Here is a 21315-nt window from a genome sequence, read left to right as displayed (position 1 = left end):
GACTGATGAAGATTGAGATCCCCAGATTGAGGAAGATTGACAGTCATCTTGTGTTTCTTCCATTTTCTAATAATTGTGCCAACAGTTGTTGCCTTCTCACCAAGCTGCTTGCCTATTTTCCAGTAGGCCATCCCAGCCTTGTGCAGGTCTACAATTTTGTCCCTAGAGTCATTAGACAGCTCTTTGGTCTTGGCCATGGTGGAGAGGTTGGAATGTGATTGATTGTGTGGACAGGTGTCTTTTATACAGGTAACGAGTTCAAACAGGTGCAAATAATACAGGTAATGAGTGCAGAGTAGGAGGCGTCTAACAGAAACCTAACAGGTCTGTGAGAGCGAGAATTCTTGCTGGTTGGTCGGTGATCAAATATTGATTTCATGCAACAAAATGTAATATAATTATGTAAAAATCCTACAATGTGATTTTTTGGGTTTTATTTTTAGATTCTGTCTCTGAGTTGAAGTGTATCTACGATAACAATTACAGACCTCTCCATTCTTTGTAGGTGGGAAAAATTGCTAAATCAGCAGTGTATCAAATACTTATTTCTTCCACTGTACATGCAATTCTTCGTATTCACCAGGTGATAGGATTAGCAAAAGAGGCATCTGTTTAAAATACAACCAGACGCATAACAAATGTTCTGGGCCCCGAAGTAAAATTTGAAGCAGCACCCCCACTGATGATATAAAGTTTGTGATAATGATGTCTTCTATGTGATGGACAAACTTTAAGGTAGAGTTGTTAGTAGATTTTTAATTACTAACTGGATACATTATAAAATAGTCCTGATTAGGCTGGTGTACTTGCTTTGAAAATCCATTTCATGTATTACTGTACTATATGGGAGGTTATGGGGACCTTTATACTTTATTGTGGCTGTGGGGGAACCATCATACTATATGGGAGGTTATGGGGGCATCATCATACTTTATTGGGGCTTTGAGAGGGACCATCATACTATATGGAGGACTGTGGGAGACCATCATACTGTATTGGAGATGTGGGAGACCATCATACTGTATTGGGTAAATGGAGGAACTAATATACCATGTAGGGGGTGGGGGTACCATCATACCCTATTGGGACAGTTTGGGACTGTTATACTATATGGAGGTCTGTGATGGGATCATCATACTTTGTGTTGAAACCATCATACTGTATTGGGGCTGCGAGTCGACCTTCATACAATATTGGGGTTCTGAGAGACCTCCTTACTGAATTGGAGTTGTAAGAGGGACCATTATACTGTAGTAAGATTGTGGAGGGATCCCTATACCATATGATGGGTGTGGGTGTGACCTTCATATTGTATTGGGGCTGTGAACGGGACCATCATATTATATGAAAAGCTGTGTAGGAACCATCATACCCTATTGGGACTGTTAGGGGGGACAATCATACTATATGGGGAGGCTGTGGGAGATCATGACACTGTATTGTGGCTGTGGGCGGACCATTGTGTGGGGATGTGAGCGACATCATACTGTGTGAGGGAACCATCATACTATATGGAGAGATATGGAGGGGCTATCATATTGTATTGGGACTCTGGGGGACAACTGTACTGTTTGGAAAACTGTGGAGGAACCATAATACTGTATGGGGGACTGTGGTGGAACCATCAAACTGTGCGTGGGAACCATCATTCTGTGTAAAACAGTCAAATAAGGCAGCACCAAAACTTGCAAAATGAATTGCATTACTGCACTAGAAATATGAAAAATTGAAAAAGTTTAGCGTATTAATTGGCCAATTTATGTGTACCTGGTAGCCACGAAAAGGCATCACTTGTATACCAGGGTCTAGCAATGCCTTTCCTCTCTGAGAATGAAGTCTTCATCTGGATAGGAACCTAATGTGAGTCCTCTCCTTGACTAAAATCTCTCTCTCTGTGGAGGGGTAGTGCCCAAATAATTGAGCAGTCATGCTCACAAGAAGGCGATGGTGAGAAAATACAATTATTGTCACAACAGCTGAATGATGATGAGACACAATTGCCAGCAAGTGGTGTTATTATGTCAGCAAGTCAGGAGGAGGACCAGGGTGCAGAAGTGGAAGACGAGGTGGTGGACAATGAAATCGCTGACCCAACCTGGGAAGGTGACATGCAGAGCGAGGACAGCACCACAACAGGCAGGAAGAGGCAGTGGAGTGACAAGGGACACAAGGCAGGAAACTGTTCCCCAGAGCACCATTGTGGTTGAAGTTACCAAGCCAAGGGTTAGGTGCTCCCGAGTCAGGCGCTTTTTTAAAGACAATCCAGCTAACACAAAAAAGGCCATTTGCAACATCTGCAATGCCAACATCAGCACTGGCAGCACAACTACCAGCCTCATCACCACCACCAGCATGCTCAGGCACATGCAAGCAAAGCACCTGACTACTTGGGCTGAACATCACGGTCCAGAAACAGTGTCTGCAGGTGACACCACTGTCTCTTCCACTGTTCTACGTGCACGCAAATCCCCTGTCCATTATGTAGGTGAAGATGTCTCCCACCCTGTCATTGCTCACCATCAGCAACCACGTTCACGTCCTTGTCCCAGCACAGTATTCAGTTTTGCCTACCCAGGTACTTGGAACGCAAGCATAAATACGCAGTCACCCACCCACTGGTCACAATACTAAATGGCTACATTTCCAGACTGCTTGCCCTGGAAATGTTGCCATTTATGCTTGTGGAGACCGAACCTTTTCACAACCTCATGGTGGTGGCCTTCACTCGGTTCCCAGCTGCCACTATTTCTCCTGGTGTGCCATCCCCACTTTACACAATCTCATATCCAATAACATCAGTCATGCCCTGACCAATGCTGTTAATGGGAAAGTCCACTTAACCACGGACACGTTATTGTGGCCAGGGACTCTACATTTCCCTGATGGCACACTTGGTGAACAATATGGAAGCCAGGACCCAGTCGGACACTGGGATGGAACACGTGTTATCAACATAGAGGATTTCTGGACCTGGTTCCATCAGGGTTGCCCTCATCTTCTACAGCAGTTCCTGCACCTCTACCTCCTCTTCACCTTCCATCTCAGAAATGTCAAAATCAGTCACAAGCTGGAAGCACGGCAGTACTGCCTCAGCAAAGGGGCACCAAGCTCTAATTAAGCTAATCTGCTTAGGTGACAAACCGCACACTGCTGTGCAGAGTTGTTGAAAGGTCCAACAGACCAAACTGATCTGTGGCTCTCGTCTGTGAACCTACAACCAGGCATGTGTTATGACCTGGTGGTAAGGACAATAAGGGACCTGGTGGTTAAGAGCACACGGAATGACCTGATAGTTACTAATAATATAGGACGAACTCTGAGACGTGGGAACTCTGCTGACCGTAATCCCTAATCCTATCACACACACTAGAAACAGCCGTGGATTGCTCCTAAAGCTCCCTATGCAACTCGACACAGCCTAAGAAACTAGCTAGCCCTAGAGATAGAAAAATAAAGCCTACCTTGCCTCAGAGAAATTCCCCAAAGGAAAAGGCAGCCCCCCACATATAATGACTGTGAGTAAAGATGAAAATTACAAACACAGAGATGAAATAGATTTAGCCAAGTGAGGCCCGACTAACTGAACAGACAGAGGATAGGAAAGGCAACTTTGGGGTCAGCACAAAAAACTACAAAAAGACCACGCAGAGGGCGCAAAAAGACCCTCCGCAGCGACTCACGGTGCGGAGGCGCTCCCTCTGCGTCCCAGAGCTTCCAGCAAGCAAGACAAAAATCAAAATAGCAAGCTGGACAGAAAAATAGCAAACCAGAGAAATACAAGCAGGAACTTAGCTTCTGCTGGGAAGACAGGTCACAAGAACGATCCAGGAGAGAACTAGACCAATACTGGAACATAGACAGGTGGACAGGAGCAATGATCTAAGTGGAGTTAAATAGAGCAGCCAGCTAACGAATTAACCTCGTCACCTGTGGAAGGAAACTCAGAAGCCGCAGCTCCACTCACAACCACCAGAGGAAGCCCATGGACAGAACCAGCCGAAGTACCATTCATAACCACAGGAGGGAGCTTGACAACAGAATTCACAACAGTACCCCCCCCCCTTGAGGAGGGGTTACCTAACCCTCACCAGAGCCTCCAGGCCAACCAGGACGAGCCAAATGAAAGGCACGAACCAGATCGGCAGTATGAACATCGGAGGCAAAGACCCAGGAATTATCTTCCTGACCATAACCCTTCCACTTGACCAGGTACTGGAGTTTCCGTCTCGAAATACGAGAATCCAAAATCTTCTCCACCACATACTCCAACTCCCCCATAACCAACACCGGGGCAGGAGGATCAACGGATGGAACCACAGGCGCCATGTATCTCCGCAACAACGACCTATGGAATACATTATGGATGGCAAAAGCTGGAAGGGTCAAACGAAACGACACAGGATTGAGAACCTCAGAAATCTTATACGGACCAATGAAACGAGGCTTAAACTTAGGAGAGGAAACCTTCATAGGGACATAATGAGACGACAACCAAACCAAATCCCCAACACGAAGTCGGGGACCCACACAGCGCCGGCGGTTAGCGAAACATTGAGCCTTCTCCTGGGACAATGTCAAATTGTCCACCACATGAGTCCAAATCTGCTGCAACCTATCCACCACAGTATCTACACCAGGACAGTCCGAAGACTCAACCTGCCCTGAAGAGAAACGCGGATGGAAACCAGAATTGCAGAAAAACGGCGAAACCAAAGTAGCCGAGCTGGCCCGATTATTAAGGGCGAACTCAGCCAAAGGCAAAAAGGACACCCAATCATCCTGATCAGCAGAAACAAAGCATCTCAGATATGTTTCCAAAGTCTGATTAGTTCGCTCGGTTTGGCCATTTGTCTGAGGATGGAAAGCCGAGGAAAAAGACAAATCAATGCCCATCCTAGCACAAAAGGCTCGCCAAAACCTCGAAATGCCGGAATGCCATGTAAACGAACCACATGCTGGAAAAACAATGGCACCAAATCAGAGGAGGAAGGCAATTTAGACAAGGGTACCAAATGGACCATCTTAGAGAAGCGATCACAAACCACCCAAATGACCGACATTTTTTTTTTGAGAGACAGGGAGATCCGAAATAAAATCCATAGAGATATGCGTCCAGGGCCTCTTCGGGACCGGCAAGGGCAAAAGCAACCCACTGGCACGAGAACAGCAGGGCTTAGCCCGAGCACAAGTCCCACAGGACTGCACAAAAGAACGCACATCCTGCAACAAAGACGGCTACCAAAAGGATCTAGCCACCAAATCTCTGGTACCAAAGATTCCAGGATGACCAGCCAACACCGAACAATGAACCTCAGAGATAACTCTACTAGTCCATTTATCAGGGACAAACAGTTTCTCCGCTGGGCAACGGTCAGGTCTATCAGCCTGAAATTTTTGCAGCACCCGCCGCAAATCAGGGGAGATGGCAGACAAAATTACCCCCTCTTTGAGAATACCCGCCGGCTCAGGAACACCCGGAGAGTCGGGCACAAAACTCCTTGACAGGGCATCAGCCTTCACATTCTTAGAGCCTGGAAGGTACGAAACCACAAAATCAAAACGGGAGAAAAATAGCGACCAACGAGCCTGTCTAGGACTCAACCGTTTGGCAGACTCGAGATAAGTCAAATTCTTGTGATCCGTCAAGACCACCACGCGATGCTTGGCTCCTTCAAGCCAATTACGCCACTCCTCGAATGCCCACTTCATGGCCAACAACTCTCGATTGCCAACATCATAATTGCGCTCAGCAGGCGAAAACTTTCTAGAAAAGAATGCACATGGTTTCATCACCGAGCCATCAGAACTTCTTTGCGACAAAACAGCCCCTGCTCCAATCTCAGAAGCATCAACCTCGACCTGAAACGGAAGCGAAACATATGGCTGGCACAACACAGGGGCAGAAGAAAAACGACGCTTCAACTCCTGAAAAGCTTCCACAGCCGCAGAAGACCAATTGACCACATCAGCACCCTTCTTGGTCAAATCAGTCAACGGTTTAGCAACACTAGAAAAATTACTGATGAAGCGACGATAAAAATTAGCAAAGCCCAGGAACTTTTGCAGACTCTTCACAGATGTCGGCTGAGTCCAATCATAAATGGCCTGGATTTTAACAGGGTCCATCTCGATAGTAGAAGGGGAAAAAATGAAACCCAAAAATGAAACCTTCTGAACTCCAAAGAGACACTTTGACCCCTTCACAAACAAAGAATTCGCACGAAGGACCTGGAACACCATTCTGACCTGCTTCACGTGAGACTCCCAATCATCCGAGAAGACCAAAATATCATCCAAATATACAATCAGGAATTTATCCAGGTACTCTCGGAAGATGTCATGCATAAAGGACTGAAATACTGATGGAGCATTGGAAAGCCCGAATGGCATAACCAGGTACTCAAAATGGCCCTCGGGCGTATTAAATGCTGTTTTCCATTCATCGCCTTGTTTAATACGCACAAGATTATACGCACCACGAAGATCTATCTTGGTGAACCAACTAGCCCCCTTAATCCGAGCAAATAAATCCGACAGCAGCGGCAAAGGGTACTGAAATTTGACTGTGATCAAGACAAGGTCTCAAAGAACCATCCTTCTTGGCCACAAAAAGAACCCTGCTCCCAATGGTGACGACGACGGGCGAATATGACCCTTCTCCAAGGATTCCTTTACATAACTCCGCATAGCGGCGTGCTCTGGCACAGATAAATTGAACAGTCGGCCTTTAGGAAACTTACTACCAGGAATCAAATTGATAGCACAATCGCAATCCCTATGAGGAGGTAGGGCACTGGATTTGGGCTCATCAAATACATCCCGGTAATCCGACAACAACTCCGGGACTTCAGAAGGGGTGGATGACGAAATAGACAAAAATGGAACATCACCATGTACCCCCTGACAACCCCAGCTGGACACAGACATAGATTTCCAATCCAATACTGGATTATGGACCTGTAGCCGTGGCAACCCCAAAACGACCACATCATGCAGATTATGCAACACCAAAAAGCGAATATCCTCCTGATGTGCAGGAGCCATGCACATGGTCAATTGGGTCCAGTACTGAGGCTTATTCTTGGCCAAAAGCGTAGCATCAATTCCTCCCAATGGAATAGGATACTGCAAGGGCTCCAAGAAAAAACCACAGCGCCTAGCAAACTCCAAGTCCATCAAATTCAGGGCAGTGCCTGAATCCACAAATGCCATGACAGAATAGGATGACAAAGAGCAAATCAGAGTAACGGAGAAAAGAAATTTCGACTGTACCGTACCAATGGTGGCAGACCTAGCGAACCGCTTAGTGCGCTTAGGACAATCGGAGATAGCATGAGTGGAATCACCACAGTAAAAACACAGCCCATTCCGACGTCTGTGTTCTTGCCGTTCAGCTCTGGTCAAAGTCCTATCACATTGCATAGGCTCAGGTCTATGCTCAGATAATACCGCCAAATGGTGCACAGCTTTACGCTCACGCAAGCGTCGATCGATCTGAATGGCCAAAGACATAGACTCATTCAGACCAGCAGGCATGGGAAATCCCACCATGACATCCTTAAGGGCTTCAGAGAGACCCTTTCTGAAAATTGCAGCCAGGGTACATTTATTGCACTGAGTGTTAGGAGTCGAGTTTCCTCTGCTGCACAGGGGGAATCTCGATCCGTGTCTGCTGCGGTCTCCCATTCGGCATCGGCCACAGTGGGGTCTGCTCAGCGGAGGCGTCGCTCCCAGCGTCTCGCTGGGACTGATTCTGTGCAGAGGGTTACTGCTGCCTTTTCTGGCTCTCCTGTTGTACCCTGCACTGATCTGCGGCGAGCGGGCTTCTCTGGGACTAAGTCCTTATTTGCACACACTGAGCATGCCCAGGGCAAGATCTCCCGTTGGAGATCGAGGGTCACATGCTCAGGTACTGCAGCACGTCCCATTGGTCCTCCAGGAAGGTCCTGAAAGGGCAAAACTTCAGTAGCAGCTTCCTGTGCTGCAACTATATAAGCTGCGCATGACCGCACGGCCATGCGCTAGTATTGTCTTGATAATATGTGTGTGTGTTGTGTGTGAAAGTCGCTCTTTAAATAACCCTCCCTATTGGATGACTGTTTGCGGAAGGTGTATGTTTGCTATCTAGCGCCCGACTTATCCAACAGCACGTTACACACATAACAGCGTCTAGTTGCTGTGACCGCCTGTACGGCGCCGTGCGCTTACCTGACCCAAGCCTTGGTGGTTAGCAGCGTCCGTTTGTGCGGCACCGCACGCACTCTTGTGCCACTTAATTATATTATTTCTGTCACTCTGACACCCCAGTTGTGGTGTCGAGCGCATGAGGTCTTTATGAACTCAAATCCTAAGTCTTGGGATTGAGTTCAGAGACTCTTTGCTTGCGCTCTTTGTGCGGTACCGCGGCCCTGTGACGCAACAGGGTTCGCTTCCTTCACACAGGGTGAAGTTAACCCATGTGTGTATACTTATTGTACCGCCATATCGTCTGTCTCTACTAGCAGCAGGGTTTTCACCTGCACGGTGGACCTCGGACTGCGAACGCACCTAATTCCATAACATCTGATTCTTGGTGCGTTCCGCCAGTCCTTATCAGAATAATAGCGCCAAGGTCTGGCTAGTAATGACGGACGATCAGCGTTCACAGCGGTACATCCAGCAGCTGGAGGGTAGGTTGGCGGCTCTAGAGCGTGCAACCTCAGCTGTGGACGTTACTGCTGTCGCTGTTCAGGCTGCAAGTGTAGCTGCAGCCAGTTTGTCCGCTGCCACCCCTGCTCCGACTTTATCCCATCTCCCGCTTCCAGACAAGTTTGCTGGTGACAGTAAGCTATGTCGGGGATTCGTGAGCCAGTGCTCCATACATCTCGAGCTGCTGGCTACACGTTTTCCTACGGAACGGGCGAGGGTGGGATTCATTTTGTCTCTTTTGTCGGGCAGGGCGTTGGAGTGGGCAACGCCGCTTTGGGAACGTGGTGATCGTGTGGTACAGAGTGCTCCTATCTTCCGCTCTGAGGCAGGTCTTTTTGGGACCCCGTGTCACCCACGATACCGCGCTCCAATTGTTGGCAATTACTCAGGCTTCGTCCATGGTCAGCCAGTTCGCCATCCTATTCCGGACTCTAGCTTCTGAGCTGGAATGGCCGGATAAAGTCCTTATTCCGGTGTTCTGGAGAGGACTGGCAGATCATGTAAAGGACGCCTTGGCCACCAGGGAGATTCCCGCCACACTGGAGGAGCTTATTACTATAGCTACCCGCATCGATCTCCGTTTTAACGAGCGGAGGTTGGAGCGGACCCAGTGTAGGCAGAGGTTTCGGCTGGCTCCCACCTTTGCCAAACCTCTAGAATCTCCTGTTATGGCATCCGACTCCCATGAGGCCATGGAGGTTTCTCGAGCGGGACCTAGGTCTCAGACCGCTCGAGTACCTGTGGTGTGTAAAATTTGCCAGCAACCGGGACATTATGCTAATAAATGTCCACGGCGGTCGGGAAAACGATCGCGTCTAGTGACCATTCGAGGAAGTTCACTGGACACAGCGGCATTTTCCTCCAAATTGTCCTTTAAAGGGACAATCCTGTTAGTCACATCCACTCTTACAGTAGAGCTTTGTGTAGATTCAGGAGCAGAAGGAAATTTTATGTCTTCTGCTTTTGCTCTGCGCCACGCAGTACCTCTGGTTATGCTTGCCAAACCAGTAACCGTTAGAGTGGTGAATGGGTCGACACTTCCGTTACAGATCACACATCAGACTGTCCCTTTCACGTTAGCCATGTCCCCATCCCACCAGGAGATTATTTCCCTTCTTGTCCTTCCCGAGGGAATGGATGAGATTCTGCTGGGAATACCCTGGCTCCGTTTCCACTCCCCACATATTGAGTGGACCTCAGGGAGGATATTGGGTTGGAGTGAATCCTGTAAGGGCAGATGTGTGAAAGAGTGCGTTCAGGTTTCCACCACTGAGATACCCGCAGATCTCTCTACTCTCCCCAAATACTATTGGTCTTATGCAGACGTCTTCTCCAAAAAGGCCGCGGAGACCCTTCCGCCTCACCGTCCCTATGACTGTCCTATAGATCTCTTGCCTGGAGCAGAACCTCCTTGGGGACGTGTCTATCCCCTCTCTCTCCCAGAAATGGAGGCTATGTCCCAATACATCCAGGAGAATTTGGCAAGAGGGTTTATTAGGAAGTCAGTGTCACCAGCAGGGGCAGGGTTCTTCTTCGTACACAAGAAGAATGGAGAATTGCGTCCTTGCAGAAGACTACAGGGGTCTTAACGCCATCACCGTTAAGAATAAGTACCCGCTGCCCCTGATTTCTGAGCTTTTTGATAGGCTACGGGGAGCTAAGGTATTTACCAAATTAGACCTGCGGGGAGCTTATAACCTGATTCGCATCCGTGAGGGGGACGAATGGAAGACGGCGTTTAACACCAGAGATGGGCACTATGAGTATCTGGTGATGCCCTTCGGGCTCTGTAATGCCCCAGCCGTTTTCCAAGACTTTGTCAACGACATCTTCCGGGATATGCTTTCCACCTCGGTCGTAGTCTATCTGGATGATATTCTCATTTTCTCTCCAGATATTGACTCCCACCTGAGAGATGTTGGCAGAGTCTTCGACCTCTTACGGGCAAACTCTCTTTACGCTAAGTTGGAGAAGTGTGTGTTTGAGCAGGAGTCTTTACCTTTCCTGGGCTATATCATCTCTGCCCAGGGATTGGCTATGGATCCTGCCAAACTACAGGCTGTGATTGACTGGCAAGAACCCCATTCACTTAAAGCGGTGCAGCGCTTTATGGGGTTCATTAATTATTACCGCCAGTTCATTCCCCATTTCTCAACTTTGGTAGCTCCCTTGGTAGCCCTCACCAAGAAGGGAGCAAATCCCAAAGTGTGGTCTGAAGAGGTCTCCAGGGCCTTTTCTTCTACTAAGTCTCATTTCGCTAGCGCTCCCATCCTACATCGTCCCGATGTCGATAAGCCGTTTATAATGGAGGTGGATGCCTCTTCCGTTGGTGCTGGAGCAGTCCTCTTCCAAAAGGATGCTCAAGGTCGGAAGCATCCGTGCTTCTTCTTCTCCAAGACCTTCACACCAGCGGAGAGGAATTATTCCATCGGGGACAGGGAGTTGCTAGCGATGAAATTGGCTTTCTCAGAGTGGAGACATCTCTTGGAGGGGGCTCGTTTTCCCTTTCAAGTTTTTACTGACCACAAAATTTGCTATATTTGCAAACAGCCCAGCGGCTAAATTCTCGCCAGGCCAGATGGTCCTTATTCTTCTCCCGATTCCACTTCACCCTCCATTATCTCGCTGGGGAGAAGAATATTCGAGCTGATGCTCTTTCTCGCTCTGTTGTGTCATCTGAGGAGGAGGAGGGAGAGCCTCGGCTTATTGTTCCTTCTGAGAGCTTGAGAACCGTGGCTCCGGTGTCGCTTGAGTCTGTGCCTCGGGGCAAGACTTTTGTGCCCATAAATTTGCGACCGGAGGTTCTCTCTTGGGCTCATTCCTCCAGGGTGGGTGGACACTTTGGGACAAAAAGGACATCTGAGCTGCTGGCGAGGACGTACTGGTGGCCGCATATGCTCCGAGATGTCAGAGATTACGTTCTGGCGTGTGTCTCATGTGCCAAAAATAAGTCTCCTCGACAACGGCCGTCTGGGTTACTCTATCCCTTGCCGGTGGCAGACAGGCCCTGGGAGATGGTCGGGATGGACTTTGTAGTGGGTTTGCCCAAGTCTCGCGGCTGTACCGTCATTTGGGTTATTACCGATCATTTCTCGAAAATGGTGCATTTGGTGCCGCTCCCACGGTTACCTTCTGCACGGGCCTTGGCAGCGTTGTTCATAAGACACATCTTCCGCCTACACGGCATGCCAGACAAAATTGTCAGTGACCGGGGTCCCCAGTTTGCGTCTCGGTTCTGGAGAGAGCTTTGTCGTCTTCTCAGCATTGAGTTAAATCTCTCTTCCGCATATCATCCCGAGACGAATGGGTTGGTAGAGAGGGCTAATCAGACTCTGGTCACATATCTACGACATTTTGTTTCTGCCAGGCAGGATGACTGGGCATCTTTATTACCATGGGCAGAGTTCGCCCTTAATAACGCTGTAGCCGACTCCACCGGTCAGACTCCTTTCCTCCTTAATTACGGCCAGCATCCGCGGGTTCCTGTGCCTATGCCCGTGTCCTCTGCTGACTCCAGGGTGGCAGACTGGGCAGTGGAGGCACGGGACATTTGGGACCGCACTCAAGATGCCATTCGGGCCTCGAAGGAGAGAATGAGGTCCTCCGCCGATGCACATCGGCGCCCTGCCCCGACCTTTGCTCCTGGCGATTTAGTGTGGCTCTCCGCCCGTAACATCAGGCTGCGTGTAGAGTCCACTAAGTTTTCTCCTCGCTACTTGGGTCCCTTCAAGGTCCTTGAACAGGTTAATCCTGTGGTCTACCGTCTGGCCCTTCCTCCACGCCTTGGTATCACCGACACCTTTCATGTGTCCCTCCTTAAGCCCGTATACATGTCTCGGTTTTCTGAGTCATCTGCCGAGACATCGGGTTCGTCTACGGACGATTTCAAGGTGAACGCTATTTTGGGGTGCAAGGTGGTACGTGGCAAAAAATTTTATTTGGTGGACTGGAAGGGTTATGGTCCTGAGGACAGGTCCTGGGAGCCTGCTGAGCACATTCGGGCTCCGCAGCTCATTGCTGCCTTCGAGCGTAGCGAGGCCCAAGGAGGGGGGCCCTAGGAGGGGGGGGTAATGTTAGGAGTCGAGTTTCCTCTGCTGCACAGGGGGAATGTCGATCCGTGTCTGCTGCTGTCTCCCATTCGGCATCGGCCGCAGTGGGGTCTGCTCAGCGGAGGCGTCGCTCCCAGCGTCTCGCTGGGACTGATTCTGTGCAGAGGGTTACTGCTGCCTTTTCTCGCTCTCCTGTTGTACCCTGCACTGATCTGCGGCGAGCGGGCTTCTCTGGGACTAAGTCCTTATTTGCACACACTGAGCATGCCCAGGGCAAGATCTCCCGTTGGAGATCGAGGGTCACATGCTCAGGTACTGCAGCACGTCCCATTGGTCCTCCAGGAAGGTCCTGAAAGGGCAAAACTTCAGTAGCAGCTTCCTGTGCTGCAACTATATAAGCTGCGCATGACCGCACGGCCATGCGCTAGTATTGTCTTGATAATATGTGTGTGTGTTGTGTGTGAAAGTCGCTCTTTAAATAACCCTCCCTATTGGATGACTGTTCGCGGAAGGTGTATGTTTGCTATCTAGCGCCCGACTTATCCAACAGCACGTTACACACATAACAGCGTCTAGTTGCTGTGACCGCCTGTACGGCGCCGTGCACTTACCTGATCCAAGCCTGGGTGGTTAGCAGCGTCCGTTTGTGCGGCACCGCACGCACTCTTGTGCCACTTAATTATATTATTTCTGTCACTCTGACACCCCAGTTGTGGTGTCGAGCTCATGAGGTCTTTATGAACTCAAATCCTAAGTCTTGGGATTGAGTTCAGAGACTCTTTGCTTGCGCTCTTTGTGCGGTACCGCGGCCCTGTGACGCTTCCTTCACACAGGGTGAAGTTAACCCATGTGTGTAAACTTATTGTACCACCATATCGTCTGTCTCTACTAGCAGCAGGGTTTTCACCTGCACGGTGGACCTCGGACTGCGAACGCACCTAATACCATAACATCTGATTCTTGGTGCGTTCCGCCAGTCCTTATCACTGAGTGAGTACAGACCACTTCCTAAACTTCTGACAATATATTTCTACCTCATCCTGACCCTGACACAGAGCAAGCAAGATTTTCTCTGCCTGATCCACTGAATTAGGTTCATCATAAAGCAATCCGAGCGCCAGAAAAAACGCATCAACATCACGCAATGCCGGATCTCCTGGCGCAAGGGAAAATGCCCAGTCTTGAGGGTCGCCACGTAACAAAGAAATAATGATTTTCACTTGTTGAACAGGGTCACCTGAGCGAGGTTTCAAAGCAAGAAACAATTTACAATTATTTTTGAAATTCAAAAACTTAGATCTATCCCCCCCAAAAAATCAGGAATTGGAATCCTAGGCTCTAACATCGTATTCTGAACCACAAAATCTTGAATGTTTTGTACCCTTGCAGTGAGATTATCCATACAAGAGGACAGACCTTGAATGTCCATATCTACACCTGTATCCTGAACCACCCAGAGGTAAAGGGGAAAAGAGAGACAAAACACACTGCAAAGAAAAAAAAATGGTCTCAGAACTTCTCTTATCCCTCTATTGAGATGCATTAATACTTTGGGCCACCTGTACTGTTGTGACCTGGTGGTAAGGACAATAATGGACCTGGTGGTTAAGAGCACACGGAATGACCTGATAGTTACTAATAATATAGGATGAGCTCTGAGACGTGGGAACTCTGCTGACCGCAATCCCTAATCCTATCACACACACTAGAAACAGCCGTGGATTGCTCCTAACGCTCCCTATGCAACTCGACACAGCCTAAGAAACTAGCTAGCCCTAGAGATAGAAAAATAAAGCCTACCTTGCCTCAGAGAAATTCCACAAAGGAAAAGGCAGCCCCCCACATATAATGACTGTGAGTAAAGATGAAAATTACAAACACAGAGATGAAATAGATTTAGCAAAGTGAGGCCCGACTTACTGAACAGACAGAGTATAGGAAAGGCAACTTTGCGGTCAGCACAAAAAACTACAAAAAGACCACGCAGAGGGCGCAAAAAGACCCTCCGCACCGACTCACGGTGCGGAGGCGCTCCCTCTGCGTCCCAGAGCTTCCAGCAAGCAAGACAAAAATCAAAATAGCAAGCTGGACAGAAAAATATCAAACCAGAGAAAAACAAGCAGGAACTTAGCTTCTGCTGGGAAGACAGGTCACAAGAATGATCCAGGAGAGAACTAGACCAATACTGGAACATAGTTAAATAGAGCAGCCAGCTAACGAATTAACCTCGTCACCTGTGGAAGGAAACTCAGAAGCCGCAGCTCCACTCACAACCACCAGAGGAAGCCCATGGACAGAACCAGCCGAAGTACCATTCATGACCACAGGAGGGAGCTTGACAACAGAATTCACAACAGGCATGCTCATGTGTGGCAATGGACGTAACCTGGTGGTGGGTCTGAAGCTTGTCAACATCGCACCTGTACCTGCCTTCAAACCCCCCTAGATCTGCCTGAGCGTCTTGTGAAAGTAAGCCACGTGTTTGCCCATTTCTGCAGTTCAGCTATAGCTGCCGCCGCCTTGGCAATGCAGCAGCAGCATTTGCAACTTCCAGCTCACCGACTGGTGTGCAATGTCACTACGCATTGGAACTCAATGTTGCATACTTTGGCAAAGCTTTGTGAGCAGCAGAGGTCAGTAATAGAATACCAGATACACCATGCATGTCATTATTCTGGTCAGCCTCTGCACATAAGAGCTGATGAGTGTGCATGGATGTCTGACATCTTTGCAGTTCTTGAAAAGATGGTGAGTGGTGCAATCTTAGTGGTGGTGATTATCTGCAATTTGTCTATGTTGAGGTGTTGGAGGGGGTATAGCGTATGACAGGCATCTAGTCAGGGATTATTGGCTTGTAAATTCTAAGCCTTGCTACTGCTTTTTTCCATGGACTCTTTGACCGATTCATGTTTTTTTCGGTGTTCTGTACTCAGAAAAGCATGCAAAATTATCTGATTTAACGTGTCCATTCACTGTTTCGCACAACATGAAGAGCAAACTCACCAAAGCTTTTCAGATGACAAATGCACTCGCAGGGTGCAGCAGGCCCCTGATAATAAATGCTAAAGCAGCACAGGTGCAACCCACTGATGAGAGCAACCACCCGCTCGCATAAACATTAGAGGGGTTGGCTGCCTAGTAGAAAAAATGCACACAGGTAAGGCTTCCATAAGACACTATTCACACAGATAAATGTGATGCACAGTGTCTGGACAACCTATTGATCATGCCCATAGTATTAGCAGGCGGGCTGTCCAGCACTATATATATATATACATGCAACACACAAGGAACAACATAAAGGGGCTCTGCTGCACCCTGCAAAAAGATGATAAAAAGTGCAAAAAAGATGGAAAATTAAATGTATATAATACATTAGATGAGGTGTTAGTTATAATTTTGGCCAAAATGGATTAGCCCGCAACCCAACTTCAAGGGTCCTCATAAACTTCCGAGTCCTACTCTAATATCAAAAACAGCTAACATAGAAAAATTTAAAAAAAAAACACAACATGAAGAGCAAACTCACCAAAGCTTGTCAGATGACAAATGCACTCGCCGGGTGCAGCAGGCCCCTGATAATAAATGCACCTGTGCTGCTTTAGCTTTAGTATGTTTGGGGTCACTGTCCTGCTAGAAGACCCATGACCTAGTATGGGTCATGGGGTCCGGCGGGTTTGGCCGAGCAGTTAAGAAAAGTTCGGGTTCGCGTACCAGCACACTTCCTGAATCTGGACCTCATTCACTTGAATGGAAGGCCTGAATATCCAGCGTTTGCCATGCTGTCATGTGCATGGAAGTGCAGGAAACACTGCCCCTGATTGGTGGTAAATCATTACCGCTGGTCAGGCAGCCGTGGTTTCCATGCGACTTTCTGACCGGCAGTAATTATTTTACCACTCTCGCTCGAGAAACACCCGGTGTTCGGGATGCTGAGCTTGAACAGTAAAACAGACTTCCTGGTGAAGTCTGTGTTCGGGGTCCATGCCCGAACAGTAGGTGTTACGTGTACAGACCCTGAACTTTACTGTTTGGGTTCGTCCATCTCTAGTCATGACGCCTTGCACACAATCAAGGCACCCAGGGTCAGAAGCAGCAAAACAACCCCTACATTTCTTTGAACCTCCACCATATTTGACTTAACTACTGTCATTTTCTTTTATTTTTAGGCCTCATTCCATTTACAGTAAACAGGAGAAAGATGTGCTTTACCAAAAAGCTATCTTGGTCTCATCTGTCCACAAGATGCCTGCTTTCCGTCTAAAAATAGTGGGGCCGCCTGCTGTGCCTTTGTAAATTGTGAGGGCCACCCGCTGGCCCTTGAAGTTTCAAATTTTACAGTATTGTGACTTAAAAGAAAATGTGCCCACCTCAGATGGATACATTATATTGCAATATATGGCTATGCAAAACATAGCTGGCTGCTGGCCCGCCAAAAATGCTTACTAAGTGCTGGCTGCTGGTCCTCTAAAATTAGAGTGAGGGCCGCCTGATGGCATTTTCCCAGGCTGAATAGTTCATTTGAATTCATGCAGGAAGGGTGCGCAGCTTCGGTGACGTCACCGCTAGTCGCCGAAGCTCCGCTCCCTGCATTTCATTCATTCCCCAGTCGTTTACAGCTGCATTAGCAGCGCTCCCGGTTGTAAAATATAAATGCCAACAGATATGGATTACTGTATGGGACTTTACTGTACGGCGGACAGGTATGGGATATTGTTGCTTTTTTATTTTGGAATTTTTTACAGGAGAACGAGGGCTTCACTTGGATTTAGCGTGCAATAAAGATATTAAACCTGTGTGTTTCATTATTTCATTAAAATACTTTATTCTTAATATGCATGTGCATTTTTAACCCTTTCATACTATTGGATTAATAATGAATAGGTGTCTTATTGACACCTCTCCATTATTAACCAGGCTTGATGTCACCTTACAACAGCAAGGTGACATTAACCCCTCATTACCCCATATGCCAATGCTACAGTGCAGTGGGAAGAGAGAGACTAATCATCTTACAGATGTGCCTTTTCTGGGGTGGCTGGGGGAAAATGTTTTTAGCTGGGGGCGGGGGGGGCAATATCCATGGTCCCTCTCTAGACTATTAATATCTTCCCTCACTCCCTAGCTTTCCCTCTCTGGCGGAGAAAATTGCGCGGGAGCCCGCGCCAGTGAATTAATCCTTTAATTTAACACCTACAGCTCCAAAATTTTACACACAGACACACTACTAACTGTATTAGTGAGGGACATATAAAAATCTAACGGATATGAAATGGTTTACTGTATGTAACCATGTCTCATATCCTGTCGGGTTCAATAATGATTTAACAAAAGCCGACAATGGAATTACCGGCTTTTCTGCTATCTAGCTCTGTATGAAATATAAATATAAATATAAATAAATAAATAAATATATATATATACAGTGGGGCAAAAAAGTATTTAGTCAGTCAGCAATAGTGCAAGTTCCACCACTTAAAAAGATGAGAGGCGTCTGTAATTTACATCATAGGTAGACCTCAACTATGGGAGACAAACTGAGAAAAAAAAATCCAGAAAATCACATTGTCTGTTTTTTTATCATTTTATTTGCATATTATGGTGAAAAATAAGTATTTGGTCAGAAACAAACAATCAAGATTTCTGGCTCTCACAGACCTGTAACTTCTTCTTTAAGAGTCTTCTCTTTCCTCCACTCATTACCTGTAGTAATGGCACCTGTTTAAACTTGTTATCAGTATAAAAAGACACCTGTGCACACCCTTAAACAGTCTGACTCCAAACTCCACTATGGTGAAGACCAAAGAGCTGTCAAAGGACACCAGAAACAAAATTGTAGCCCTGCACCAGGCTGTGAAGACTGAATCTGCAATAGCCAACCAGCTTGGAGTGAAGAAATCAACAGTGGGAGCAATAATTAGAAAATGGAAGACATACAAGACCACTGATAATCTCCCTCGATCTGGGGCTCCACGCAAAATCCAACCCCGTGGGGTCAGAATGATCACAAGAACGGTGAGCAAAAATCCCAGAACCACGCGGGGGGACCTAGTGAATGAACTGCAGAGAGCTGGGACCAATGTAACAAGGCCTACCATAAGTAACACACTACGCCACCATGGACTCAGATCCTGCAGTGCCAGACGTGTCCCACTGCTTAAGCCAGTACATGTCCGGGCCCGTCTGAAGTTTGCTAGAGAGCATTTGGATGATCCAGAGGAGTTTTGGGAGAATGTCCTATGGTCTGATGAAACCAAACTGGAACTGTTTGGTAGAAACACAACTTGTCGTGTTTGGAGGAAAAAGAATACTGAGTTCCATCCATCAAACACCATACCTACTGTAAAGCATGGTGGTGGAAACATCCTGCTTTGGGGCTGTTTCTCTGCAAAGGGGCCAGGACGACTGATCCGGGTACATGAAAGAATGAATGGGGCCATGTATCGTGAGATTTTGAGTGCAAACCTCCTTCCATCAGCAAGGGCATTGAAGATGAAACGTGGCTGGGTCTTTCAACATGACAATGATCCAAAGCACACCGCCAGGGCAACGAAGGAGTGGCTTCGTAAGAAGCATTTCAAGGTCCTGGAGTGGCCTAGCCAGTTTCCAGATCTCAACCCTATAGAAAACCTTTGGAGGGAGTTGAAAGTCCGTGTTGCCAAGCGAAAAGCCAAAAACATCACTGCTCTAGAGGAGATCTGCATGGAGGAATGGGCCAACATACCAACAACAGTGTGTGGCAACCTTGTGAAGACTTTCAGAAAACGTTTGACCTCTGTCATTGCCAACAAAGGATATATTACAAAGTATTGAGATGAAATTTTGTTTCTGACCAAATACTTATTTTCCACCATAATATGCAAATAAAATGATAAAAAAAACAGACAATGTGATTTTCTGAATTTTTTTTTCTCAGTTTGTCTCCCATAGTTGAGGTCTACCTATGATGTAAATTACAGACGCCTCTCATCTTTTTAAGTGGTGGAACTTGCACTATTGCTGACTGACTAAATACTTTTTTGCCCCACTGTATATAACCAAAACAACCTACTTGAAAATATTACTAGTAACGCAAAAATTATAAAGCTAAATATTTTATTGAGTAATATAAAGACACCAAAAAACAAAACACAGAAAACCGGAGGAGGCACAAAAAATAATAACTAGAAAAAATAGTACGTTTATGCAAAGACAATTAGCAACAGTATATGTGATATATGGTAAGTATTATGTCCTTGCTTGCAAGTAATGTGCTCATACAGACATAATCCACGGTAAGGAGCCACCAATAAAAAGGGGAGTAAATGCTAGTAGTGCATACAAGTGTGGTGAATATATTAGTCACCCTTAGAGGTAATCTAGGTATAAAGTGCACCGTGCAAAATGCTTGTGGCAATAACTGTCACTATATAAAGTGCAATACCTATATAGTTCCTATATAACAATCTCTATGGAAAACAATTAATTTTAAGGTGCATTGTGCATATAGTGGGCCTTACCGGTGCTCATGTTGGCGTTCCTGTGCCTCTACCCCGCACTCCAACGCGCATTTCACAGCACGTCGCTTCTTCACATATACAGTGGGGCAAAAAAGTATTTAGTCAGTCAGCAATAGTGCAAGTTCCACCACTTAAAAAGATGAGAGGCGTCTGTAATTTACATCATAGGTAGACCTCAACTATGGGAGACAAACTCAGAAAAAAAAATCCAGAAAATCACATTGTCTGTTTTTTTTAACATTTTATTTGCATATTATGGTGGAAAATAAGTTTTTGGTCAGAAACAAAATTTCATCTCAATACTTTGTAATATATCCTTTGTTGGCAATGACAGAGGTCAAACGTTTTCTGTAAGTCTTCACAAGGTTGCCACACACTGTTGTTGGTATGTTGGCCCATTCCTCCATGCAGATCTCCTCTAGAGCAGTGATGTTTTTAGCTTTTCGCTTGGCAACACGGACTTTCAACTCCCTCCAAAGGTTTTCTATAGGGTTGAGATCTGGAGACTGGCTAGGCCACTCCAGGACCTTGAAATGCTTCTTACGAAGCCACTCCTTTGTTGCCCTGGCGGTGTGCTTTGGATCATTGTCATGTTGAAAGACCCAGCCACGTTTCATCTTCAATGCCCTTGCTGATGGAAGGAGGTTTGCACTCAAAATCTCACGATACATGGCCCCATTCATTCTTTCATGTACCCGGATCAGTCGTCCTGGCCCCTTTGCAGAGAAACAGCCCCAAAGCATGATGTTTCCACCACCATGCTTTACAGTAGGTATGGTGTTTGATGGATGCAACTCAGTATTCTTTTTCCTCCAAACACGACAAGTTGTGTTTCTACCAAACAGTTCCAGTTTGGTTTCATCAGACCATAGGACATTCTCCCAAAACTCCTCTGGATCATCCAAATGCTCTCTAGCAAACTTCAGACGGGCCCGGACATGTACTGGCTTAAGCAGTGGGACACGTCTGGCACTGCAGGATCTGAGTCCATGGTGGCGTAGTGTGTTACTTATGGTAGGCCTTGTTACATTGGTCCCAGCTCTCTGCAGTTCATTCACTAGGTCCCCATGCGTGGTCCT

This window comes from Ranitomeya imitator, chromosome 5 (assembly GCF_032444005.1).
Source record: "Ranitomeya imitator isolate aRanImi1 chromosome 5, aRanImi1.pri, whole genome shotgun sequence".
NCBI classification, from domain to species: Eukaryota; Metazoa; Chordata; class Amphibia; order Anura; family Dendrobatidae; genus Ranitomeya; species Ranitomeya imitator.
This window is presented reverse-complemented; position numbering follows the sequence as displayed.